The sequence below is a fragment of the Dipodomys merriami genome, unplaced genomic scaffold, assembly GCF_024711535.1.
Source record: "Dipodomys merriami isolate MVZ:Mamm:240054 unplaced genomic scaffold, mDipMer1.0.p SCAF_45, whole genome shotgun sequence".
Classification (NCBI taxonomy): domain Eukaryota; kingdom Metazoa; phylum Chordata; class Mammalia; order Rodentia; family Heteromyidae; genus Dipodomys; species Dipodomys merriami.
The window spans coordinates 9,993,878-10,021,195 of NW_027206013.1; the positions used below are offsets into that span (position 1 = coordinate 9,993,878).

General features: G+C 49.1%; 1 long non-coding RNA gene across 1 annotated transcript; it reads left to right on the plus strand.

Moving 5' to 3' along the window:
* Nucleotides 1–1,238: 1,238 nt before the first annotated feature.
* On the plus strand, nucleotides 1,239–12,547 carry LOC138808516 (uncharacterized). The gene is made up of 3 exons (XR_011366474.1): nucleotides 1,239–1,565; nucleotides 4,438–4,545; nucleotides 12,209–12,547. It is a non-coding gene; the product is annotated as an uncharacterized lncRNA (long non-coding RNA).
* The last annotated feature ends 14,771 nt before the right edge of the window (nucleotides 12,548–27,318 follow it).

Here is a 27,318-nt window from a genome sequence, read left to right on the forward strand (position 1 = left end):
TGGCTCTCAGTGATGGGGTTTTTGTTCCCCAGAGTAGCTCTCGGTGACTTTAACAGCTCCTTCCACGCAGTATGGAATGGCTCTGCTGGAGGGGTTTCCGGGGATGAGAATTAGATTCAGGCTCCTGGTCCAGTCAATAGATTCTCATCTCAGGGTTACCAAGCTGATCACAACCAGTAATTTACAGCTTGACTTGTTCCAAAATCAATACAGAGTTTGCTCTTCAGCAAGAGGACTGTAAACCATGGTGACAGGTGGCCCCGAAAGGTGGTTGACGCGGGCACAGAGAGCGGGTGGAAGTGGAAGAGCGGCCCGGCAGGGGGTGAGGGGAGACGCGGAAGCAGAGGGAGGAGGAGGCCGACCTCTGTCTGGCGGGCCACGGTCCCAGCTGGCCAGAATCGACCCCTCCAAAGGGTCTTCTCAAAATGGAGCCCCAGTGAGAGTTAGTTCTGACTGGCAGGTGTGGAAGAAAGGGAAGAGGATGGGAGACAGGTCCACGAGCGTTGGTAGTCAGGCAGGACAATTTGCTACTCTGGGAATTGGCTTTCGTTCCTCAAGATGTGGATCTCCCATTTAGAATACGAGCGAGGAACGGGCTTTCCGGCCACCTGAGGGCGTGCGGGAGCAAAGGGAAAGGCCGCCTGCCTCCCCCAGCGGAGTGACCGCAGCTGTGACTCCTTCATGGCCTCCCTCTATTGAAATAACAGTAGAAGACCTTGTTCAAGGTGGCCACCACCATTAAATGAGATAGCACGCACGGGAATAAATGTGCACAGGGACAGGGTGGCCCTGTGGCCGCTGACTCAGTGCGGGGCTCACCCCTCTGCATTCCCTTTATTTGCCGTAAGCGCAACACTCCAGGTATCTGATGGCTGCCAACGAGGAGACCCGGGGAGCAGATCGGAACCCAGCTGGTAGTCTGGACCAAGACCAGCCGAGTCCAGCTACACATGTTTGAACAAAAGGACCCAGCTGTTTGCTCTTGTAACTACTGAGATTTGGGGTTTATTTGGAATGTGATTTAAATAAAACCTGCATGCCCCTCGCTAGCGTGGGGAGGGGCAGGGGGAGGTGGCTACTGCTTTGGGCTGCCCCGCAGGGGCTCCTAAGCATCCCCTCCTCCTCTCCCTCTCCACGGGCGCTCCTCACCCGGAGCCTGAGTACGGATGGAGAGAGCTAAGAGCTGCTGGTCCAGCTACCCACGATGCCCCGGGGGCGCCACACCCAGAGGAGGAGGAGAGGCAGTGAACATTCTAGAAGGGAAAGTGGAAAGTAACTGCTGCTACTCAGGATGAGGAAGGTGTATGGAGATCTCTTGTGTTAACAAACACTGAGCTGAGCGTTGTGCCCAGGAGACCCCTCACCCCTTGGCCCTTTGAGTCTCTTCTTTCTGGCTCTCTCCTCAGTCTCCCTGGTTTTCCCTGGTGAGTGGGAACCTCAGGTCCTGAGCTAAGCGTGCTTAGCCAGCAGGGTCTCCTGGAACAACTCCACGATCATTGTGAGCGTGTTTCAACCCTCAGCCAAGCCACGGGCAGCCGCTAAGCCATCACAGTCGAGAGGGAGAGGTAGGAACGTCTTCTTCAACTTTCCATTTCCCCTTGGCTTTTTCCTCCTGTGGCCTCCTAATGTCTTAAAGTCAGTGTGTCATTCCCAGAAGCCCTGGCTCCATGTCCCCTGCCATTCCCAGAAGTCCTGGCTCCATGTCCCCTGCCATTCCCAGAAGCCCTGGCTCCATGTCCCCTGTCATTCCCAGATGTCCTGGCTCCATCTCATGTTTACCAGTGTTTTGGTTCATCGAGGGATCAGGCTTTCCTTGTCCCTAGGAGGGCCCAGCTTAGCAGAACCGTGCAGAGCAGAAGGTTTGAAATGAGGTCAAAGTGGTTGGAAAGTCCAGCTTGCCCTCGGAACTGCTGGTGAGGAAGGAGGACACAGGATGTCTTCTCTCAGCCAGAACCCGTGGAAATGCCCGGAGCCCCAGTGACCCGCTTGCTTAAGGCTACTCTGTGAATCAGATGAGATGTAGATCAGTGCCTAAGCACAGACCCTCGCTAATGCCTCATGAGGTGAGGGAGACACTGGCTCCAGAAGTGTCTGTGGTGACACCAAAGGCTTCCCTTGGCACCACCGTCCCCATGGCTGGTCCTGGTAGACCGGACGCAGTCTGTAAGCAGGAGTCCTTCCACACTTGGACAAGAAACACTTTGTTCTTCTCCAGGTAGCAGCCTTCCCCAGCTATGGGCAGCTGCGTGGGGATGGGGATTCCTCCTGGATTGGCTTGCGGGTCCCCGTTCCGGTGCCGTTCACCTCTCCTGCGGGCACGGCGGCTCACTCTCTTCCGGAGAAACAGGCACTTGCCAATCCCTGCCACAACCTGGGATTTGCGAGCTGGTAAATCCAAGTACACGCTAGGGGCATCGATTCAGGGGTGAATTTGGACCAGCTGCTTTCTTGGAGATAAATGATATGCATAATATAAGATGGTTGTAGAAGAAAAATGGAAAATTTCTAGGAAGCTTTTCAGGTGGGAAAGAAGCTCATGGATTTCCATTCCTCAAGCTCCTTATGCTCCTCCCTCTCCACCACTGAGCTCGGCCCCTCAGCCCCGCCCCACCCCGTCCCATTTCTCACCCATCACCAGCTCCATGCTCCACACACCCATTCCTTCACTGACTCATCCACACACCCCACCCATCCACCCACCAGCTATGAAATCGCCATCCATCCAGTCGTCATCTATCTCATCTTCCCATGCATGACTTGTGACCCTGTCCTCCAGCTGTGCACATCCATTCACCCATTCTCTCAGCATCTCCTACCTGATCCACATCTCACTCCATCCAAGCACCCACCCCACCTATCCATCCATTCACCCAAGCATCCACCCACCCATCCATTTATCCATCCATCCAAGCATCCACTCACCCATCCATCCACCCAAGCCATCCATCCATCCATTCATCCATCCATCCAAGCACCCACCCACCCATCCATTCATCTACCAAGCCATCCATCCATCCAACCATCCATCCATCCACCCAAGCCATCCATCCATCCATTCATCCATCCATCCAAGCACCCACCCACCCACCCATCCATTTATCCATCCATCAAAGCATCCACCCACCCATCCATCCACCCACCCATCCATTTATCCATTCATCCATCCAAGCATCTACTCACCCATCCATCCACCCAAGCCATCCATCCATCCATTCATCCTATCATCCATCCATCCATCCATCCATCCATCCATCCATCCATCCATCCATCCATCCATCCATCCACCCAAGCCATCCATCCATCCATTCATTCATCCATCCATCCAAGCACCCACCCACCCACCCACCCATCCATTTATCCATTCATCCAAGCATCCACCCACCCACCCATCCATCCATCCATCCATCCATCCATCCATCCATCCATCCATCCATCCATCCATCCATCCAAGCACCCACCCACCCACCCATCCATTTATCCATTCATCCAACCATCCACCCACCCATCCATTCATCCATCAAGCCATCCATCCATCCATCCATCCAAGCACCCACCCACCCACCCATCCATTTATCCATCCATCCATCCAAGCATCCACCCACCCATCCATTTATCCATCCATCCATCCAAGCATCCACCCACCCATCCATTTATCCATCCATCCATCCAAGCATCTACTCACCCATCCATCCACCCAAGCCATCCATCTAAGCCATCCAAGCCATCCATCCATCTAAGCATCTACCTACCTCCCCATCCATCCATCCATTCACCAACTACCTACTCTATCCCTGGTCTATTCACCATCCACCATTGCATACCCACTCATTTTGCAATGATTTCTTTTTCTTTTTTTCTTTTTTCTTTTTTCTTTTTGCCAGTCGTGGGGCCTGAACTCTGGGCCTGGGTGCTGTTCCTCAGCTCTTCAGCTCAAGGCTAGCGCCCTATCACTTGAGCCACAGCACCACTTCCAGCTTTTTCTGCTTATGTGGTGCTGAGGAATTGAACCCAGGGCCTCATGCATGTAAGGCAAGCGCTCTACCACTGAGCCACCTTCCCAGGCCAGGCTCAATGATTTCTTAACTATTTATTAACCAGTGTAGAAGAAATATCCTCTGAAATTTAAAAAGACAAAATAGAAAGCACTGAGCAGGTGGCTCACACCTGTATAATTCTACCGACTCAGGAGGCTGAGATCTACCTGGAGGTTCATGGTTTGGGGCCAGTAGGGGCAAAAATCAGGGAGACTGTGATTCCAAATGACCAACAAAAAAATCAGGCTGGAGCCATGGTTAAGTGGTACTGCACCAGCTGTGAGCAAGCAAACCAAACAAGCTTGAGCCTCTGAGTTTAAACTCAGGTGCTGACAAACAAACAGAACTTAACTACACACCATGGGAGAAGCAGGAAGCCACCTGTCCTGGTGTCCTTACACAGAGACTTTCAGGCTCGTCGATTTGGACTTTGATCTGCCTTCTGCCAGTGGCTGCAGGACGTCAGAGGTCCACGGCGGACACCGAACAGCACGGAACAGGGTCATGTGAGGTGAGTTGCTGTGCTTGGGAGGAGCATCTAGCAAGGAAGAGCAGAGGATGGGGGGTACGGCCATCTCGGCCCCACAACTCCGGAGAACTGCAGGCAAACACCACATGAGCTCTGAAGGGAACCCTGAACCTAAGTCCACTCACTCCTTCACACCTCCATTGCCTGGCGAGATTCCCCGAAAGAAAATAGAATCCCGCCATGCCTGGCTTCTAACTCATGTGAAGAGTCAGACCACGGTTAGGTGCTGCTTTAAGCCTCTCGGTTTGAGGCAGCTGGTGATGTGGCGGGAGAAAAGGAAGACACGAATCAGCTTGTGGGGAGTGACACAGCCCCTCACCCCTCACTCCAGACTCTTGATGCAGAACAAGGGCAGATCCACACAATAACACTCCTCATCGCCCCCTCCAGACCTGGCAGAACGAGAGTGCACCCACACAGCCTCTGCTCTAGAGCCAGCTGTTTGCTGGTGGGCCGAGGGTGGAGGAACACTAAAAAAGCCAAAAGAGAGCATCTGATGAGCATGCCATCAACTGGAAAATCCAGTTAGTCAGCATCTCCCGTTTCTGGTCCTTATCATTAGTCATGGGTGTTCTGGATTTGAAATCAAATTTGTCGTGGCAATCTCGGAGGCTGCCCTGATGGCCTCTGGAGAGCTGTAGGCTGAACGCTCCGCTTCCGGTGTGACCGGAAGATCTCACTCAGGACTCCTCCAAGCTCCCGTTCGGGAGGTGTCACTGTCCCTCTGCACTGAGGAGCAGCCCCCTGACCACCTGCGCCCACTGGATCCCTTCCCACTGGGTCACACGGGCGGAGGAAATTAGAGCTGTGGACCCAGGACATTTCTTTTGCCAAGATAGAAAATGGTTCTGTGGGGGATGGCTGGGTTACTGTCTGCGTCAGTTTTCCATTACTGTAACAGGATACCAGAGACCAGGTAATTTATAGAAAAGAAAGGTTTCTTTGGGCTTACAGCTCCAAAAATCCACGAGTAGGATGATGACACCTGTCCTGTTCCTGTGTGGGTTTGCACCTACCCATCAGCCACCACCACCACCTCCACCGCCACCAAATTAACAAAGGCAGGTGCCAGTCATGCAGACCTTGCCTGAGCTGGAACTGATTGAGCCCCCCTCAGACCCGGACAGGGGTGGGTGGTCATCCCCCTGGGCTTATAATCCAGTACCCCTAACATTTATCCATTCACTCAAATGCAGTTGCAGTAGTGGAAGTCTGCTCATTCACAGCCCAGGTCCAGCATGCATGGGACGGATGGCCTGAAAACACTGGGGGAAATACATCCCTTGTTTCCTCCTTCTTGCTCCAGCCTTTCGGTGTAGGAGGTGTGGAAAAGGAACAGACATGGTCACTGAGACACACAGCTCTCTGGGGACACAGCACACTGCCCCTGAGCCATGCCCCCAGCACGGTCATTTCTATTTTGTTTTTGAAGTAAGGTCTCACTTCCTCTTCCTGAGCTGGTCTGGAACTTGAGATCCTCCTACCTCCACCTCCCAAGTAACTGGGATTACAGGCTTGCACCACCCCACTGGGCTGATCAAATGGCTCTTTCTTGAAGGCCACTGTGTCCGGGGATTGATGCTGTTAGCTTCCAGTAACTTTTTTTTCTTTGTCCATTGTGGAGCTTGAACTCAGGGCCTTGGTGCTGTCCCTGAGCTTTTTCACATAGGCTAGTGCTCTCCCACTTTGAGCCACAGCACCACTTCTGGTTTTTCTGGTGGTTAATTGGAGATAAGAGTCTCATGGACTTTCCTGCCCGGGCTGGCTTTGAACCATGATCCTCAGATCTCAGCCTCCTGAGTAGCTAGGATGACAGGTGTGAGCCACCAGTGCCTGGCCCTTCAGTGACTTTTAAAGAGTTAAGTAGTGCCTTTTGAAGACTTAAAAACATAACAACAGCTATTTTTGGCTGCGTGCTTAGTGTGTGCAGAGTAACACAGAGCCCCTGAAATGCACACACAATTCATAGTCATCGTCAGAACTCTAGCACTTAGCAACTCCCTCTGGCCGTCAGTCCAGAAGTTGCGGGTGGGTGTGGCCAACGTTCGCCCTTCTGACCAATCATTGCATGACAGGTGGAATGACGGACAGGCGGAATGACTCCTTTGGCAGTAGCTCTGCATCAGCTTGGTGGCTGGGGGGTGGGTAAGGCTGAGGTAGCAGAGTGCTGAGCACTGGGGAGAAGGAGCTATGTGCTGTGCATGTGCATGCACAGGGGTACACACACGTCTGCATGCTCACTCAGATGCACACATGCATGTGTGCACATACAGACACATGCATGCATGCACACTGCAGACTCAGGCACTCATGCAAATGCACATTCACATACATGTGCACACACATGCACTGGCAAGTACACCCACATGTGCACACATATGGACACACACACACCCAAATGCACCTACACACTCACGTGTGCACACCAGGGGATGCACAGCACAACCTGCAGGTGAAATGTGCACACAATGCACACACATGTAGACACATACAAATGCACATACGATGTACCCAACATAGTGCATATACATGCACACACATGCAGTTGGACAACAGAACTGGCACGCATGCACATGCTCACACATGTGCACACATCTGTAATGCACATGCACGTGTGGGTACATGATGCTACCTGCATGTGCATGCACACACACATGCACGTGCATTTACATGCGTGTGCACACATACCCATGCACACCCACATTGCTTTCTCCAGTTTGTCTGGAAGTTCAGGGGGCCCACAGAACCTCTGAGAACTTACCCACAGTCTCCAGGTGAGAACCTCACCATGGTAATTTGAAAAGCCGTCAGCTCAGCAGCCTTTGCCAAAGCAAAATAACTTTTTCTCTTTTCATGCACAAGAGAGACTTTCAGAAATCGGTGTAAAAATAGACATTCTCCCCCTACCCGCTCCCCAACCAGCCAACCAAACCCCAGGCTAGCTGATTCAGGAGCTAGCCGAGCCTCTCTGCACAGCCTGCATGGCTTTCTCCTCTGGGGAGCAGGAGCCCGGCAATTAGGAGAGCCGATGACGAAGGCTTCCGCAGCCCCGGCGCTGCTGGCAGTCAGGCCGGGCCAGCTGGAGCCAGTCCTCTCCTTTTGCAGTCTGCGTTCAGGCTCTTGACTGCCAGCGTGGGTTTCCTTTACCAGCCCGGCAGTTCCCAGTTCCCAGCCACTGTGCTGAGCCACTGCTCGGCCGATTTCCAGTCATCAAGGGATGTAGGAAGATCTCCCTGACCTCTAGTGGCCCCTCCCTTACCCACAGCAGACGTGTTCTGAAACCACCAATGGTGTCTGAAACTGGGGATCATGCTAAACCCGTGGACAGCTCTGTGTGTGTGTGTGTGTGTGTGTGTGTGTGTGTGTGTGTGTACATACATACATGCATGCCTATGATAAAGTTCGATTTGCAAAGTAGGGACAGTAAAAGATTGCTGACAATCACTCATCATAAAAAGGAACAGTTATAACAATATGCCAAATGAAAAGTGAGGACCTCTGCTTCTCCTCTCTCCGAAGACCTTCTGCCACCGCGTTTGCCCTTCTTCCTGTGAGAACCGTACAATGTCCGTGTGTCCAGATGATTCGGCCATTGGCCTGGGCTTGGATTACCACCCAGGGCTCCAGGGCCATGCGCGGTTCAGGCCCACAGCAGTCAACTGGTCACCGACTAGCGACAGAGTGACTAACGGGCAGGTAGCACGTAGGGGTGGATACACTGGACGGAAGGTTGCGTGGAGTGTCAGGAAGGATGAAGCAAGATGGTGCAAGATTCATTGTGGTGCAGTGTAAGAAAACCGTAGGAATTACTTACCTCTGGAAGTTTCTGTTGAAGCTTTTCCTGCTAGTGTTGGCCAGGTGGTACCTGAAACCATGTGTGGAAGGACATGGATGGTGTGGGTTAAATACAAGCCCTGGATAAGGATCTGCTTAAAAAATAAAATTGGGAACAACAGCATTTACTTTGACAAGGATGCAGGTGTTTTAAAAAACATTTTTTGGGTGTTGTTGTTTTTTTTTTGTTTTTGGTTTTTGTTTTGATTGTGGGGCTTGAACTCATGGTCTGGGCGCTGTGCTGTCCCTGAGCTCTTTTGTTCAAGGCCAGCGCTCTATCACATCAAGCCATAGCGCCACTTCCGGTTTTCTGGTGGTTCACTGGAGATAAGAGTCTCACGGACTTTTCTGTCCAGGCTGGCTTTGAACCATGATCCTCAGATCTCAGCCTTCTGACTAAGATTACAGGCGTGAGCAGTCAGTGAAGTCAAGGGTGCTGGGTTTTTTAAAAAACCTTTCTCAAGTGTTTTTCCTGCAGTAGGGATAGGAGGTGGGTACCACAGGCAAGGGGTACCACCAGAAGAAATGTGAAATGCCCTGGATATACACGTGGTAGAAGGTTATCCTTCCGGGGCTGGGAAGCTGGCTCAGTGGTAGAGTGCTTGCCTTGCATGCATGAGGCCCTGGGTTCGATTCCTCAGCACCACATAAGCAAAAAGAAAAAAGCCAGAAGTGGCGCTGTGGCTTAAGTGGTAGAGCGCTAGCCTTGAGCTGAAGAGCTGAGGGACAGCACCCAGGCCCAGAGTTCAGGCCCCACGACTGGACCCCCCCCCAAAAAAGAAGGTTATCCTTCCTGAACCTTGATTTTATAAAAAAGATAGTTTAAAAGCCTTTGCTAACCCTTCAAAACAAAATTTGTGCAGGTCTTGGGGCTTGAATTCAGTGCCTGGGCACTTTCTTGAGCTTATTTTGTTCAAAGGTAGCACTTTGCCATTTGGGCCACAACACCACTTCCAGGTTTTGGGAGGTTATTGGCGTTCAGAGCCTCATGGACTCTCCTGCCCAAGCAAAGACTCAGACTGCAGTTCTCACATCTCAGACTTCTGAATAGCTAGGATCACAAGTGTGAGCCATCGGCACCCAGTTAATCCTTTAATTTTTTAAATACCAGCATTTTTCTCCTTCTGGAGTAATGTTTCCCAAACTGCAATAATTTTAATATCATCTTCAAGATTTTTGCTGCCCTTGTTGTAAGCTGCATGAGTTTTAAAAATCACAGATTTGTTAGTGATAATTATTATTTGTTCTAATAATAAGTAACAACAATTATGAAGTCATTGGATTGACGTGTTTATAATTTTCCCCCAAAACACATTCAAATAAGTGTGTAAGCTTTACACACAGAGAGAGTGAGTAAGAATGAACATGGCTGTTTATTTGCATACATAAGAATATGTACCAATGAACTGGGCCCTGCCATCTCACACCTGTAATCCTACCTACTTAGGAGGCGGGGATCTGAGAATCACGGTTCCAAGCCAGCCTGGACAGGAAAGTTCATGACACTCTTATCTCCAATGAATCGCTCAAAAGCCAGAAGTAGAGCAATGGCTCAAGTGGTAGAGTGCCACTCTTAAGAGAAGAAAACAAACAAACAAACTAAGAGACAACACCCCGGCCCTTCAAGCCCCAAGCCCTGAGTTCAAGCAAATGAAACCCGTTGAAAGTGTTTTAGAAGAGGAGACGGGGGGGTGGGGAGGGAAGGGAGCATGCTAGAGGGGGCGAGGCTGGTGGGCATGCACATATGCAAATGTCACAATAAGCCTCCTTTGTACAACTAATGCTAATCAAAACCATTTAAAAAGCTCTACAAATCACCACCACTATCCATGTTCCATCAAAAGTCATTCCCTTTGCCCTGTGAAGACACCTAGTGCCTTTATGAGTTTGAATAATAACATTTGAGCCACTTAGTTAATAATACATTCCCTAACATTCCCTAAGGAGCAGCTGGGTACGGGCGGCTCATGTCTATAATGTTAGCTACTTGGGAGGCTGAAATTAGGAGGATGGCAGTTTGAGACCGGCCTGGGCCTAAAAGTTGGCCCTGCTCCTTGGAGTGCTGGGTGAAATGACGTGAATATGTTATCTTCACTGTGCCAGGAGCTTCACATGGGTGTGGTCGCATACATCCTGGCAGGTAGGGAGACCCTAGCTCAAAAACAGCCAGCAGAAGACTGGGCAAGAGGGGGTATCTCAGTGGTAAGACTGCCCACCTAGCGAGCTTGAGGCACTGAATCAAGCCCCAACAACCCTAAACACATTATTTCCCTGAATTCTTCTAAACATACCTTTGCGGCTGTTGTCATTCTCATTTTGTGGATGGAGGAAAGGATCAGAGAAGTCGGTCTGAAGTCCTTGGGTAAGGCACATAGCCTGTGTTTGCTCCAGGGAGAAAGACTCAGGAATCAACTGCAGCTAAAGATGTCTGGCTGACCTGGGGTCCACAGGCCCTGGGGTTCTAAGGTAACTCCTGCACCTCCCAACAGTCAAGCCACAGAGGGGACATTTGTTTGTAACACATGTCACCGTGTCCAGCTGCCTAGATTCTTTCCAAAAGCGCCTCAAAAATCCAGCAGAATAAATATCTGAATTTTTTTTTATTGCCTACCGCATCATAGAAATATAACTCACGATGCTGGAGCGCCAGGCTTCCGGCAGCCTCCATAAATCTGGGCGCTCCAATGGACTCCATATGCATTTAAACAGAGCCCAGCCCACGCAGGAGAGCTGTGGCTGAAACTGGAATGTGGAATGGGGCAGGTGGATTAATCGCATCCTGAATATTAACACCGTATTATGCGAATTTCCTTGTAAATAGATTCACAAGTCTCAGCCTGTGTACCTGACTTGGGTTCTTTACAATCACAATAGTAGGTATCCTGAAATTGGGTGTGTGTGTGGTGGGGGGTAAAACAAAAATCCCAGAATTCCAGCCTTGGTGGCTGAGGAAAGGAAAGAAAAAGAAAAAAAAGAGTAGAGTAGTACAATCTTCTCCAGGAGGTCCTTGAACACCTGGGGTAGGGAAGGGGCTCTCCACTACCAAGAACAGGCCACATTTTCAGTGAGCTACTCTGATTTGTCTTTACTGGGCGGGAGGGGCAATAGGCTTGAAGTCATAGGGGGGCGGGCAGGGAGGGGTGAGAGGTAAGTATAGGATGAGAATTAGCACAGAACAACCAAGAGCTAGGGTTTGGGGAGAAGAATCCAGAGTGACTTTCAGGCCTGAGTCAAGGTCATTGCTGAGGTGCCCTGGCTGAGTGAGAACATTCTAGGGATCCCCAGGCAGGAACTCACACCTCACCCGAGTCCAGGCTTGCACCTGCGGACCCTCGCCTGGCACTTCCTACTTCCTGCCATTCGGAGGGACAGGATGGGCGACTTCCGTTTCTGGGATGTGGAGACTGGTGCTCACACCATTCAGATCCCTGCCCCTCCTCCCCTCCTCCCCTCCTCCCCTCCTCCCTGGCCCCCCCCCCCCAGCAAATCACAAACCAGCCTTCGAAGAAGACCTTCTATTAGGTGAGGCATGTTCTTCAGCTCACTATTAAAGAAGCATCTACAAACTCAGTCTTCACCGAAAATGGTATTCGTGTGCAATATTTTTTAACGACTGTAATTTCACAGTCTTTAAATGACTGCAACCACCTACGAGGAACGAAATAGCAAAGTTTTAAATAAAGATTGAAGAAGCCACAGTGTTTTCTTCAGTTGTATTGGAGGCAGAGGCCGCAGGAAGAAAAATGAGTAATCCTGGCCATGTATTTGCTCATCTTTGAGGACTAAGATTGTTTTTTGATTTCCCTTTCAGTGCTGTGTCTGAGATATGTGCCTTGCTCACTGCACCCGACTCCTGGCCCTACAAAGAATTAAGAGGATATCCTTCAAGTGTACACCTGCTGGTATCAGGCCCAGGCTCCCACCTTCTTGGGGCTCCCCACTGGTTCCAGGAAAGCATCGCTGAAATCTAGGAGCACAGGCCGTATGTCTTGGCCTGAGCATTGCGGTGATGAACATCAGGCTGTGGATGAGGCTGGCTGGTGGAGGTCTTGTTCCACCGTATGCAGCGCTGTGGCCTGGGGTGGGTCGACTGAAATCCCAGAGCCTCCGATTTATCACCTCAAGAAGGAACATGGCCATGCTGTGACTAAAGAATAAAAACAAGAAGGATGATGATGAAAAATGACTCGATTCATTCACTCAACAGATATGTGCTGAACACCTACTGTGTGCCAGATACACAATAGTCTCATAGGCTACGTACACTATTCTCAGCCTCTGTTTACAGATAAGGGAACAAGCTCAGAGCAAATAAGCGGCATACCTCTGGATAGCCACACAGCAAGGAAGAGCGGGCATGGGAAGCACTTGTAGTCTGCTGGTGTTCATGGTCATCAGGGTTCTTCCAGTCCTAAAGCAACCTCTCCCTCCCTCCTTCCCTCCTTCCTTCCTCCTTCCTTCCCTCCTTCCTCCCAAATCCTGTTAGCTGCACATACTGTCCCAAATGTATTGATGAGGCTGGGGAACTCATCCCAGATGACCCCTTCTCTAGACAACTAATGCTCCAGGTGAAGTCTTTGTTCACAGGCATTGGAAAATCCTGATTGGAAAGCTGAAGCCATCTGAATTAACGTCTGCTTGGTGGCCGGTGGGGTGTGGAAACCATGCAGTTCCAGCCGTTTGCTGCTTACCCTGTGTGAAAACCCCCTAAAGGTACTGCTCTCTTAATTAACAGCACACCTTGTTAACACTGTCAACACTTTCCTCCTCCTCATGGATCGGGTCGTGCCAATTAAAGGCAGAGCTGATGGGAAGCCGGAGGGCGGTGCCAGGGGCCTGCAGAGCTGCCCAGCCTTCCCTTGCCCGCATGGACCCCCACATCTCTCGCCCAGAGGTCCTGGGAGTTCGTCCTCTTTCTTCCCTCCCTCTGCCCTACTGAACATTTTGGATGCGTTCTCAAAACTCACCTCATCGTGGTGTTAATAAGAACATTACCTCGTAGCTAGAAAGAGGTCAAGAGCATCTTCCCCTGTCCATACTCCCAGCTCCCCAAGGAAAAAGCTAGAAAGTGGCTTCCCGTGGTCCTAAGGACTTTGCCTAGAAGGTTTAGATGATCATCATCTTTTGCAAACATTTTATCGAGGAATAATATACCGGTAGACAATCGCACAGAGCTTGGCCTGTGCGTACGAAGTTGCTTGCTGTTCTGTAAGCACTCGGCATGTTCTAGGCTCACAATGTGAACACAGGAACCGCTCTCTGCAAACGCTAAGGAGCCCTTGCTGCTCACGGCTTCCCTCCGGATGTTTCCTGATTACTGACGTGTAGACTAGGTCTGCTAGCACTTGAACTTCATACAAATGGGGTTAATCCAAAATTAGCATAGACCCTAGCTGTCCATAGAGCTGTGATGATCAGACCGGCCTTGAGGAGAAACCACACATCGCATGGTCAGGATGCATAGAGTCCAGTCCTGTACCGCATAGGCTCAGGATGCGTGGCACGCAATGCTTGTATTGTGCATGCTCAGGATGCATGGCCCTCAGCGCCGTACTTGGCATGTTTAGGATGCATGGCGCTCGGTGTTGTACTGAGGATGCTTCCTTCATTTTCCTGTAATGCTAAAGACATCCGACCTTTCCCTTGATCACCTAAACTGATTGAACACATCATTTCTCAATCTTGCTTTTGGGGCCTTGTTTGCTTTGTGGGAGGCGAACTGTATTTTCACACAAGATCAAGGAGAGTTTAAACCCCAGCGGATGACTCCAAGGCTCCAGACACAGTAGACAATAAGGCAGGACTGACGGACAGACAGATGGACAGATGGACAGATGGAGAGCTTCTCCCCTCCCCTCCTCCCTTCCCTGTGGCTGTGTATGCAGGAATCAAAATTCCTTTTTTTTTTAAATTACAAAAAGAATCTTTTTTTAGTTTTGTTTTTGGCCAGGGTTGGTCCAAACCTCATGGAATAAATACCCAAGGTGGTTTATTGTATTATTCCCACTTGGCTTTTCTCCCTGTGCGTGAGATGTCCCTTCATTCTCATTATACAGTGTCCTAGTGTGACCATACCACAGTGTAACCTCTGTTGTAAGGATGGTGGACATTTGGGCTGCTTTCAGAAGATTCCCCCACATTTTTTCTTGGTGAACACATTTATGTGTAGTGTCTTTTGGGTGGGTCTCTAGGAGTGGAAGTACTGAATCAGAGACCATATACAATTGGCGGTAGCAAGTATTGTGAAACCATTTTCTACCACGCTCATCCCAATTTTCCTTCGGCCAATAACACAGATGGGTTCCAGTTCACAGTGACATGTAGTGTCCGCTGCCTTTAATTCATAGACATTCCTTTTATCATGTGGATAAAAGCCATTTCAAGCATTCATTCCATCATCCTGGCTGTCTTCTTTCCCTTCATGCTATCTTTTGGTGACTGTTAACAGCTGTCAATAGTTAATAGTTGCTCATTGAACTGCAACTACATCTGCAGCCCCATTAATCAATTTCCCTTTCTACGCTTTTATGAACTGTTTACAAGATCTTTCCCTGTTCCAAGTCATGACGATTCTGCCCCCCTTTTTTTTTGCCTAAAAGATGTTATTGTTTCATTTTAAACTCCTTTGCATTTAGATGTATAATCTAAACTTCTAAACGAATCTAGAATTCTTTTTTCGTGTGTATGGTGTGAGGTAGGGATGAAGATGATGTTTTTCCCATGTGACTATTCAGTTAACCCAGCACCAACATTTGAAACAAACATCCTTTTCCTTCTGCTTCCGGTGATACCTTTAAGGGAGGTGATTATGTCTGTGTACCCATGTCTGCACTGTATAGTCTGTCCCCGTGGGCTGTGTGTCTAGTCTCTAGTGGGAAGCTTTTATTCAGAAGGGCAGTTGGTAAAGAAGGAGTCCATCTTATGGTGGTCATGATCATAGTCTCAGAGAAATCCATGCAGCTGGGGCAGGATCCAGAATGATAAGAATAAAAGTTTCCATGTTTGGTGTACCTGTGACATTGGCCATAAGGTCTCCCGAGTATAAAATGGGTGTTGTCCTTGTCTATATTGGCTTCGAATTTAATGCTCTAGGCCTTCCATTGAACCAAATGCACAGAATTTGAAATCCTTGTGCTTGCTTTCCCCAGAACCAATTTTGCTCCTGGGTGTTCCTTTCCCAGGAAGCTGTGAAATACAAGGTCTCCTTGTAATATTACCCTGCGCTGCTCACTGCCGTTTAATATATGAGACACTGCATCATAGTCTGGAGGTCCAAAATTACCTCCAAGTAATCATTTCCTAGAGGGCTGGTAGTAAACATTCTGTCACACGGCTATAGATTCTCGCCTGTCTCCATCCATCAGCCCCCTGGGAGATACGGGGAGGGGAATGGACTGAGAGCGGGGGAGTGTGCAGGGGCCCACGGCTGCCAGGTTTCTGCAGAAAGAGGCAGCTTTGGTGGCGTGTGGAAGGCTAGAATCTGGGGCATGGTGGGAGGGGGGGAAGCGGGGGGCATCTCCGCACCAGGGAGCTGGCAACTGTGGGTTTGAATCTTGGTCGTAGGTTGGCCTAACTCAGCTCTGGGTCAGGAAAAATCCCTCAACCCTCACTTTGGCTGTCTGATATCCTCTCTGCATGTCGGAGACCTAAACCCGTCCCTGGTGTTCACAAAGCAGCCCTCACTCTGCCCCGGGGGGCTCCGCCCATCTTTGTCACGTGTCATCAGAGAGACTGCAGGGTGGAGTTGGCCATTTGATCATATTAACCCTTGTTTCTCAGTTGAGGAAACCCGGGTGTGGAGAGAGTGCGAGGTTGGCAAAGCTGTCTACACGACTGGCTACTGGTGGGGCTGGGATTTCCGTCTGGGTGTTCTGCTTCAAGTCACTACATAGCTCCGGACCACACCCAGCACAGCGCTGGCCCTTATCCCCACTGAACTTGCAAGGCTGCTGGTTTAGACCCATTGTGCAGACGAAGATGCTCAGAAGAGGATGGCGTTCTGGAGGCTCCACTCCAAGGGCTCAGGCAACTATGCCTAGCTCCTCCTCCTGAGGCGGCAGGTAGGGTGGAGAGCTGTAAGGGTGCATGGGAGTTCCTGGCGGCTTGGAGAGCTTGGAGCCTGAAGTCCCCAACCGAGATGCCTATTCAATATAAAGAATCCTCCATAAGACATGACGTTATTCGTAAAAATCTGGGCATGGATGTCTGTTTTATTTAGCAGGTGCACTCAAATGAGGGGATTGGAATGCTGGGTAAATCCTCTCTGGGTGCCCCGGCCCCCACCATGGGGGGTGGGCGGAAATCTGAGACTGAAAAGAAGCATCGATGGGTAATTTGGAGGTGTTCAATGTCTTTAGCATCCACTACTGGCCCCGCTCAAGATGGGCGCTTGACCCTGAACTGGTGTCACTCAAACGGTGGTCTCTTAGCCACGTGACTGTAAAGTGAATTGTTAGCCACTGAAGGCAAAGTCAGTCAGACACCGACGCCTGGCATTTGGCAGCTTGTATGGCAGTCCAGCACCCCGCAGCATCTGGATGTCATCTGGACAGAGGTGGACCAGCCTGAGAGCTGTTGAGACCCAGGGATGAGCTGCTGCGGTGATGGCTGGTACTTGCCAGGTACTGACTGTAATGCACGTGCGTGCGTTAGTGATGCTCTTCTGCAGTCTGAGGAGCACTGACCTGAGGATTTGGTTTTAGGCTGCTGTGGCTCTGAGTGTGCCCTCATCAACATCCCATCACAAACAAATCGCACACCAAATCCAGCTGCCACAGCAACAGACAAACCCCAGGTCAATGCAAGCGACGGTTGGCTGTGGTCTCTTCGGGGCTGATCTGGTTGAGGTCACCGGCCTCCATTTCTGCACAGCGGCTTCAGTATTTCTCAGAGTGTGGCTTGCCTGGGAAACTGTGTCCATTTCCATTCTGGTGTACAAATTCACCACCTGCTCAGTTTAGGACTAGGATTCATGTGTTTGAGATTGTAGGCCCCAGACCCTCTGTCTGATTGTAGACCCCAGGCTTCTATCTGTTCCGATCAAAGCATGTTGGAGGCCAATCAGAGGGATTCTGTTCACCTCGATCTCTCTGATCTCTAGATGTCCTTCACACGAATAGGCCAGGCCCACCCGAGACCATCTTCCTTTGGATTAACTGGGAGTCAGCTTCTTAGGGCACTTCATCACCTCTCCAAATTCCTTCCCCTTCTGTACGTAAGGAGGAAGGAACAACCTTCCTGTTTTCAAGTCCCACCCACGGTCTCCATGGGAAGATTTCACAAGACAGGTGCCGAAGGGGACAAGAATCGCGAGGGCCACCTCTGGCTTCAGCCTGTGCAGAAGCTGGTTTGAGAAGTAGGTTAGTGCTGGGTGCAAGCACTAGGGAGATGGACGTGGAAACACCGTGAGTTCAAGGCCAGCCTGGACAACATAGAGTTGGAGGCTAACCGCGCTACGTAGTGGGACCCTGTCTCATTGAATTCATTAACTCACTAGTTAAGTGACTAATTAATTAACTAATGCATTAAATGAAAAGTAGGTCCTTGTTGAGAATGGCACGCAGTGGTAGAAGGAAGATGTTGCACTTCGTCTATGCAAATTCCCGGGTTCTATCCCTAGCACCGCCCCTTAAGGATATAAGCTGTTTTTTTTTTTTTTTTTTTGTCGGTTGTGGGACTTGAACTCTGGGCCTGGGCGCTGTCCCTCAGCTCTTCAGCTCAAGGCTAGCGCTCTACCACTTGAGCCACAGCGCCACTTCTGGCTTTTTCCACTTATGTGGTGCTGAGGAATCGAACCCAGAGCCTCATGCATGCAAGGCAAGTGCTCTACCACTGAGCCACCTTCCCAGCCCCCCCTCAAAAATATAAAAAGTGAGTTCTTGATTTGAAACTCCCGGGAGCTGACCTAGCATGTGCAGTAGAGCCTCACAGCACAAGTCTTCATCAATCTTCTGGTGACATTATGACCCTGGCAGTTGGGTCCAGCTCTGCCCCTTACCGGCTGAGAGGCCTCCTGTCCCCCACCGCTTGCGTCTGAGGCTGAGAAGCCAGGTGGCTAGCCCTACCTCACAGCCTTGTGGGGAAGATGAAGTCTGGCTGGTGCAGTCGATGCTCTTCAATCCTGGCTGCACACTACCGTCTCCAGGGTGGTGTCCTGGGCACTGGAGGCTGAGTGACTCAGGAGGCCTAGAGTGGGGGGAGGGATCAGACATCTATGAAAACTCCCCCCGGTGATTGTGTTGATTGCCCCATTGATGTATTGGTCAATGACTGCCACAGGAATGCTGTGAGACAAGTAGCCCCTGCCCCTAGGCTCAGTGGCTTTTGATATCTGAGGTTCGGCTTCAAGCTATAAAATGATCACTTCTTCCCACTGTCGGTTGGCTGAGGCCAGTCACATGACCAAGCCCAACAAGGGTATAGGCTTGGCCCACTGCAAGAAGAATCAATGTCCCGTCATATGGTGGAGAGCTTGGCTGTCGAATGCCGTTGAGGGTAACCTGTTCTATTAATGGGGACAAATCACCAATGCCAGGATAGGCACTTCACAACACATCCAGCCAGAGCAGGTGCTCAGTTAACATTGTGTGTTCTAGAAAGCAGACTCTTCCAGCTTCCTGTGTGGCTGTGGTATGGCCATTTCTCCCTTGGGGAGAGGAGCCAGCCTGAATATACCATGTGCTCTGAGTTCCCAGGAAGAGAGATCCCAGTTGGAGACTCCAAGAACTACTATTAGTTAGCTGCTTAAATATCCATTTGCCTTCCCCCTCCCCACTCCCAAAGTGCCCTGTTTATCTGCATACTCCGTAATACCACAGCAGAAGGAGAATTCATTAAGGCAAATTGTGAGGGTAGCTTTAAGGAGGAAAAAAAATACCCATCTCTCTGTTTTATGCACTGCACAGTTCCCTGTTTAATGAGAACCCGGCAAGTCCATTTTCCTTAAGGGTTTAATAAAAGCATAATTTAAAAAATTAAGACAGATGGGAACAGAGCTGGGAGATGCGATTTCCCCCACCATGGGCTAGGGAGGCAGACGGCGTCTCGGTGCGGCAGCAGGGACGGTGAAGGGGAAGCGGGCAGGAGCGTGGAAGAATTCTTTCAGGTTACAGGAAACTCTGGCTGGAGTGTTTGCAGCCTGGGGATTCTGGCCGAGCAGATAGGAATTAGATTTATGGGCGGTGTAATGGGCCTGGTCCAGGCTGGCAGTTTAATTAATGCTGATAAAGGGGCTTTTGCTTTCTTTCTCTTAGCACTTGAACTAGAGAGTACAGGAGGAAGAGACATCTACATTTTGAAAACATTGTGGAGACTCTCAGGAGCCCTTGAGGGGAGAGCAGAGAGGCTGTGATGGGGAGAGAGAGTCTCTGGATTGGCGGGGGGTGGGGTGGGGGTGGGGTGGAGGCCTGTGTCCATGGTGTTCATCCCTCTTCGGTCAATGCTGGGAGAAGACCGGGGGCTGCAATCCTGTGTCCTCTCGTCCTGCTGCTGGGTCTGCTTCTCCACACAGAACAGAAACAGAGAGAGCCTCATTTGAGTGTCTTCATCATCATCATCATCAACAACAACATAGAAGAAGCTGAGGATTAATATAGTTTCATTTGTTTTCTTTTGTTGGTTGTGGGGCTTGAACTCAGGGCCTGGGCTCTGTCCCTGAGCTCTTCAGCTCAGGGCAAGCACTCTACCACTTGAGCCATAGCATCACTTCCGGTTTTCTGGTATTAACTGGAGATAAGAGTCTTACAGGGAGTTTTCTGCCTGGGCTGGTTTCGAACCGTGATCCTCAGATCTCAGCCTCCTGAATCACTAGGATTACAGGCGTGAGCCACCGGCACCTGGCAGATTACTTTGTCTATTACTTTTTTCTTTTCCTTTCTTCTTTCTTTCTTTCTTTCTTTCTTTCTTTCTTTCTTTCTTTCTTTCTTTCTTTCTTTCTTTCTTTCTTTCTTTCTTCCTTTCTTCCTTTCTTCCTTTCTTTCTTTCTTTCTTTCTTCCTCCTCCTCCTTCATTCTTTCTTCCTCCTCCTCCTCCTCCTCCTCCTCCTCCTCCTCCTCCTCTTCTTCTTCTTCTTCTTCTTCTTCTTCTTCTTCTTCTTCTTCTTCTTCTTCTTCTTCTTCTTCTTCTTCTTCTTCTTCTTTTGCCAGTATTGAATTTGAACTCAGAGCTTTGTGTGTGCTTGGCTGGCCTGCTCACCTGGAGTTCTACCGCATAAGCCATGCCCCCGGGCTGACTTTTTGCCTGTTATTTTGGAGAGGGAATCTCAAGGCTTTTTGCCTGGATTGCCCTCCAACCATGATCCTCTGGATCTCAGCCAGAGTAACTAGGATTACAGGCATCAGCCATGGGCAGCCAGCTGTCAATTACTTTTAATTGACACATAATAATTGATAAATTATAGTGTGTAGTGCAATCATTGGGTGCATGCATGTGACATGTACTGATCAGGCCAGAGAAATGAGCGCTTCTGTCTCCTTAAACAACATGGAAACCTTCAAACTCAGGTCTCCAAGTTTTCCTGTTGGGCACAAGCCAAACAGGATGAAATTAAATGTGTGCCCAAGCATCTGAGGGGAAAAGCAATTGCCGCTTCAAATCTCAAGCTGCTAAAACAAAGGCTTAGAGCAGCAACTTGTTGAAGGTCATAACCAATAAATGAGGGGAAACAGGAAGTTTCCCAAATCCTGAAGTAGGATTTGGGAGTCAGATGGACCCAAGTTCATGTTCGATAATACCAGCTATTTGGGAGACCATACTGGAAGTTCATGGGGTTGAAAGCAGCCTGGGAGACGTTAGCAAGACTCCATCTCAAAAATGAGCTGCGCAGCCAGGCGCAGGTGGCTCATGCCTGTCATCCTAGCTACTCAGGAGGCTGAGATCTGAGGATCTTGGTTCAAAGCCAGCCCAGGCAGGAAAGTCCGTGAGACTCTCATCTCCAATAAACCACCAGAAAAACCGAAAGTGGTGCTGTGGCTCAAGTGATAGCGTGCTAGCCTTGAGCTGAAGAGCTGAGGGACAGCGCCCAGGCCCAGAGTTCAAGCCCCAGAACCAACAAAAAAAACAAAAACAAAAACAAAAACAAACAAACAAACAAAAAACAAGTGGAGCACGGTGGTTTATATTTGTGGGTCCAGCTACTTAGGGAAGAAGAGGTAGGAAGATCACAGTCCAAGGCCATCTGGGAATCCCAGGATTCTATGTGGGAAGAAAACACGAGAGGGCTGGAGGTGTGGCTCACGTAGTAAGAAACGTGCCTAGCAGGTACTAGGCCCGAGTGCAGTCCTACGTACATAAAAAAAAAAAAAGAAGTCAGACATTCTTTTTTAAGAAGTAGCTTTTTGCATGAGCATTCCCCTTCATTCTCCTTCATTTTTCTCTTCAAAATAAAAGTTTTCCCCATCTGATATACTGTCTCGCTATGCCTTACTTAGTTCTTACGCACGCATTTCATTATCCACCCCCTTGCTTAACCGGAAGGGAGGTATTTTATGTTTTTTTGTTTTGTTTTGTTTTTGGCCAGTTGTGGGGCTTGAACTCTGGGCCTGGGCGCTGTCCCTGAGCTCTTTTGTTCAAGGCTAGCACTCTACCACTTGAGCACAGTACCGCTTCCAGTTTTCTGGTGGTTCATTGGAGATAAGAGTCTCACAGGGACTTTTCTACTAGAGCTGGCTTTGAATCTTGATCCTTAGATCTCAGGAGTAGCTAGGATTACAGGAGTGAGCCACCAGCGCCCGACAACATATATGAATTTTTGAAGGAGGACATACATCAATTCATAACATAGTTACTGTGTGTTAGCTAGCTAGCTAGATGTGAATATGTATGTATACATACAATTTCATAAAAATTGTAAAACATATATATATACATATATGAAATTGTAAAACAAAAAGATAAATACAAAGGGAGATAAATACGGGGGGAACATTCTAATATTTTATTTCCTGGAAGGTTTTCATTCTAAAAGATATAATTTGTGGCCTAATTTATTCACCATACAATGCACCCATTTATGTATTCAATAATTTCTAGTATCGTCACTGAATTATACCACCATTGACACAATTTTAGAACACTATCATCATTCCAAAGGGAGCTCGAAACCATTAGCCATCTTCCCCTCATTTTCCCTTAGACCCCAAGGAAATCCCTGATCTGCTTGCAGGTACAAGGGGTTTGCCTAGTCTGGATATTTCATATAAATGAAATTTTTCAGTAGATGGTCTCTTCTCCCTTCCTCTTTCACTTTGCATGTGTTGTTCATCTAGGGTGTGGGGGGAGGGGGTCTTCATCAATTTTTATGAGTGAGTAATATTCCACAGTCTAGAGGTACTTTCTTTACTGTCCGTCATTTGATGGGTGCTATTATAAGTGGTACTGCTACGAACATTTGCGCCCAAATTTATGTGGACTTCTTGTGTGTGTTTTTTCTTAATTTCTTTCAAATAAATAATTAAAAGTGGGATTGCAAAGTCCTCTGGAAATTCTACATTTCCCTTTTTGAGGACGCGATGATCATTTTCCTCTGTCCCCTTTTACATCACTGCCAACGAAGTCTGATGGTTTCAATACATCCCCTTTCTCCTCCAATGACTTGTTATTTTAACCTGCCACTACAGTGTGTCTGGAGGGTACCCCACTCCAGTGTTGGGGTGCTTGTACCACCAGAGAGAGAGCTAGAGAGAGAGAAAGAGAGAGGAGGGGAGGTAGGGGAGGTAGGGGAGAGGGGGAGAAAGGGATGGAGGGGAGAAGAAAGGAAAGAAAGAGAAAGAAGGAAGGAAGGAAGGAAGAAAGAAAGAAAGAAAGAAAGAAAGAAAGAAAGAAAGAAAGAAAGAAAGAAAGGAAGGAAACCAATCAAGCTTCACCAGCTGGTGAAACTGAGGTTCCATTTCTGGCTGTCCCATTTATATTCCATGGACCACGTGCCGGTGCTGTGTGCCTCTCCTGTCTTAATTTCTGGAGCTTTATAGTAGGTTCATGCGAGCACTCCAGATTTGTTCTTTTTTTGCAGATGGGTTTGCCATTCTGGGTCCCTGGTATTTCCATATGAAGTTCAGTATCGGCCTGCCAATTTCTGCAAGAAAAAAAAAAAGCCAGCTGGGATTGTGGTAGGTATTACGCAGACTCGTCAGCCGGCTGAAGGATTACTGCCTTCCTCGAAATCTTAAACCCGCATGAGATGTCTTTCATTTCTTCAACTTCTCTTTAGGTTGTTTTTCTTTCCCCTTTCCCCTTTCCAATAACACATTGAAGTTGGTGAGTTGTCTTTGGAGTCCTGGTGTAGAAGCTCCCCACTTTGGCCATTTCTGGTTGAGAAATTTATGCAGATTCACATCATCAACCCAAACATTTATGATAGGGTAGTTTCTTTGGCTTTTCTTGTACTGGGCAGCAGCGAAGATCCTGGAGACCAGAATCTCTGGGTGGGAGATTGACTGGAGTCGTCTGCAGAATGAGTTTTCCTTTTACCTATCTCTAAGTGCCTTATTTACTTATTTTTCTTCAAAATATACTAGTAGGGTGAGAATGATCCCCTCTGCTTTGCAGCTGCAAAGGCTGAGGTTCAGAGAGGCACACGTTTAACAAGGAGTGTGGCGGGCAGCTGCGTGCTGGTGCTCTATGACTGGAGCCACATCCCCAACCATTTTTTGGGGGGTTCCGGTCATGGGGCCTGAACTCTGGGCCTGGGCGCTGTCCCTCAACTCTTCAGCTCAAGGCTAGTGCTCTACCACTTGAGCCACAGCGCCACTTCTGGCTTCTTTCTTTTTGCTTATGTGGTGCTGAGGAATCGAACCCAGGGCCTCAGGCATGCAAGGCAAGCGCTCTACCACTGAGCCACCTTCCCAGCCCCCCCCTCAACCGTTTTTTGTCTTTTTTTTTCTTTGCCAATCCTGGGGCTTGAACTCAGGGCCTGGGCACTGTCCCTGAGCCTCTCTGTGCTCAAGGTTAGCACTCTACCTCATGAGCCACAGCACCACTTGTGGCTTTATCTGTGTATGCGGTACTGAGGAATCGAACCTATGGCTTCATGCATGCTAGGCAAGCACTGTACCCCTGAGCCGCATTCCCAGCCCCCCAATCCTTTTCGTTCTTCAGATAGAGAACTTGGAGGTTTTTTTTATGGGGGGAGGGGTCCAGGTCAGCCTGAACCACATTCTTCCTATTAATGTTTCCTACTTCACCGGAATGAAAAGTATGTGCCAACATACTGAGCCTATTGGTTGAGATGGGGTCTTGCTAACTTCTTTCCCCCCAGATTAGCCTTGAACCTCAACTCCCTTGGTCTCTGCCTTCCAAGTAGCTGTAATTACAAGTGTGAGCCACAGCACCTGGCCCAAACATAGGACTCTTTGATATCCGATTTTTGCTCCTTCACCTACCACTTGCTGCTGTTCCTTCTACAAATGACGGGAACAGCAGCTGGCTTCCTACTCAACAGCTGCTGTTAATTTTCATCCTCAGACCAACACTTCTATTTGAGAACCAGACCCTTGCTTCACTCAAAAAAAAAAAAAAAAAGCCTCGCGTGCCATAATGACAGGATTCGACGGTGTACAGATCCAGAGCCTAACTTAGCAGCCAAGGCCCACAGCAACAGAATCCCTGCAGTCAGCCCACTGGGGAGGGACCCAGGAAGCTGATTTCCCAGAATTCCGTCAGCACTTGTTATTAGCGACACAAAGAAGTTTACAATGTTTCTGCACAAATATACAGTGGACCTGGTTAAATCACCTCTTCCATTTCTCTCTCCCTCTCTTCTACCCTTCCCCCTTAAAGGAATTCCAACCAATTTCATTATTCTGGGTTCTTCCTTGCATTAATATAGTTAGACCATTTTTTTGGGGGGGGGTCCGGTCGTGGGGTCTGAACTGTAGGGCTGGGCGCTGTCCCTCAGCTCTTCAGCTCAAGGCTAGCGCTCTACCACTTGAGCCACAGTGCCACTTCCAGCTTTCTTCTTTTTGCTTATGTGGTGCTGAGGAATCGAACCCAGGGCCTCATGCATGCAAGGCAAGTGCTCTACCACTGAGCCACCTTCCTAGCCCCTAGTTAGACCATTATTACTCACTTTTTAACCCTATCTCTTGGCCCATCTCCTGCTCTGTCCACCTCCCAACAAAGCTTGCTTTACTCTCCTGTCATTCCTTTTTCTTGGGGGGGAGGGCATCAGTTGTGGGGCTTGAACTCTGGCCTGGTCGCTGTCCCTCAGCTCTTCAGCTCAAGGCGAGCGCTCTACCACTTGAGCCACAGTGCCACTTCCGGTTTTCTGGTGGTTCATTGGAGAGAAGAGTCTCACAGATTCCCCTGCCCAAGTTGGCTTTGAACCACGATCCTTAGAGCTCAGCCTCCTGAGTAGCTAGGATTATAGGCGTGAGCACGCTGCCTGTCATTAACTTTAATTTTTTTAGTGTATATTAATTGTATCGAAAAGTCCCTCCATGATATTCCACGTGTGAATATATTACATTTAACCCGATGAATCATCTCCACTGCATTTTCTTTCCCCATGCCCATTAACTTCTATTGTTCTCCAGCTTTCAATGAGTTTCTTGTAGCACCTTCATACATAAATACAATGCAGGGAAAACTCTGGAAGATACAGGCACAGGTAATTATTTTCTGAATAGGACCCAAATTGCTCAGAAAATCAGAGCAAGAATTGCATCAAATTAAACAGTTTCCGCACAGCAGAACCAAGACAACCCACACAGCGGGGAGAGGGGCAGCCTCCACCTGCTACTCAGCAGATACAAGATTAATATCCACGGTATACAAAGAACTTGGAAACTCAACAGTAAAAGAACAAACAACCCAATTAGTAAATGGCAAATGAATCGAGCAGAGAGTACTCAGAAGCAGAAAGACAAGTAACTAGCAGATACGCAAAACAATGTTCAACATCCTCAGTCATAAAGGAAATGCAAATCAACAGGACACTAAGATTTCATCTTATTCCAGTCAGAATAGCCATCGTCAAGGGATATGATTGTCAATGAAACCCACACTTCCATGATGAGACTAACCTGGAAACCATTGCAGTAATGGAACCCATCCATCCATCCATCTATTCATCCCCACACCCATCCATCCACCATCCATGCATCCATGCATGCATCCATCCATCCACTTACCATCCATCCATCCATCCATTCATCCATCTATTCACCACCCATTGATCCATTCACCATCTCCATCCATCCATCCATCCATCCATCCATCTATTCATCCCCACAACCATCCATCACCATCCATGCATCCATCCACTTGGCAGCCATTCCATTTACCATCATCCCACTATCCCTATTTAGTATAGACAACACTGAGGCTCAGACAGTCAAAGCTGCTTGCCTGAGCTCACACAGCTAGTAAGTGGCAGAGCCACTTGACCACTTACTACCTGATGTGAATTTGAACCCACATCTCCGCCTCTGGGGATGTATTCATGTCATGTGGTTGCCCGTGGAGGGGTGCGTCCTAACCATCTCCAGGGAGCTGGTGAAGAAGATTCTAATAAACCCTCAAAGACTCCACCCCTGACCCCTGCCAACTGAAATGCATTCCACAGAGTCCCGGTGGGACTTTCCCTGTGACAGAAATACGTCCAGACTTCCCTGGCCCTTTTGCCGTCCTCCCAGGTTTTCCTGCAATGCTGAAATCCAGAGGACTCCCTCCACCCCCTCCTTGGAGACTGTGATTTCTCTAATCTTGCCAGCCACCAGGATTGCTGCCGAGGGGTGGGGGGTGGGGGGTGGACTTGGGGGAGATTTGCAAAGCAGCAGTTATTTATTCTGTGACTAGATCGGGTCCAGCCGGGCAGGGGTGGCAGTGGCAGGAAGATGAACAAGCTATTAATGCAGTGGGAAGCTCATTTCTTTCGGAGTGGTCAGTGAGGACAAAAAAACCAGGAAATACTGCAACGGGCGCTCT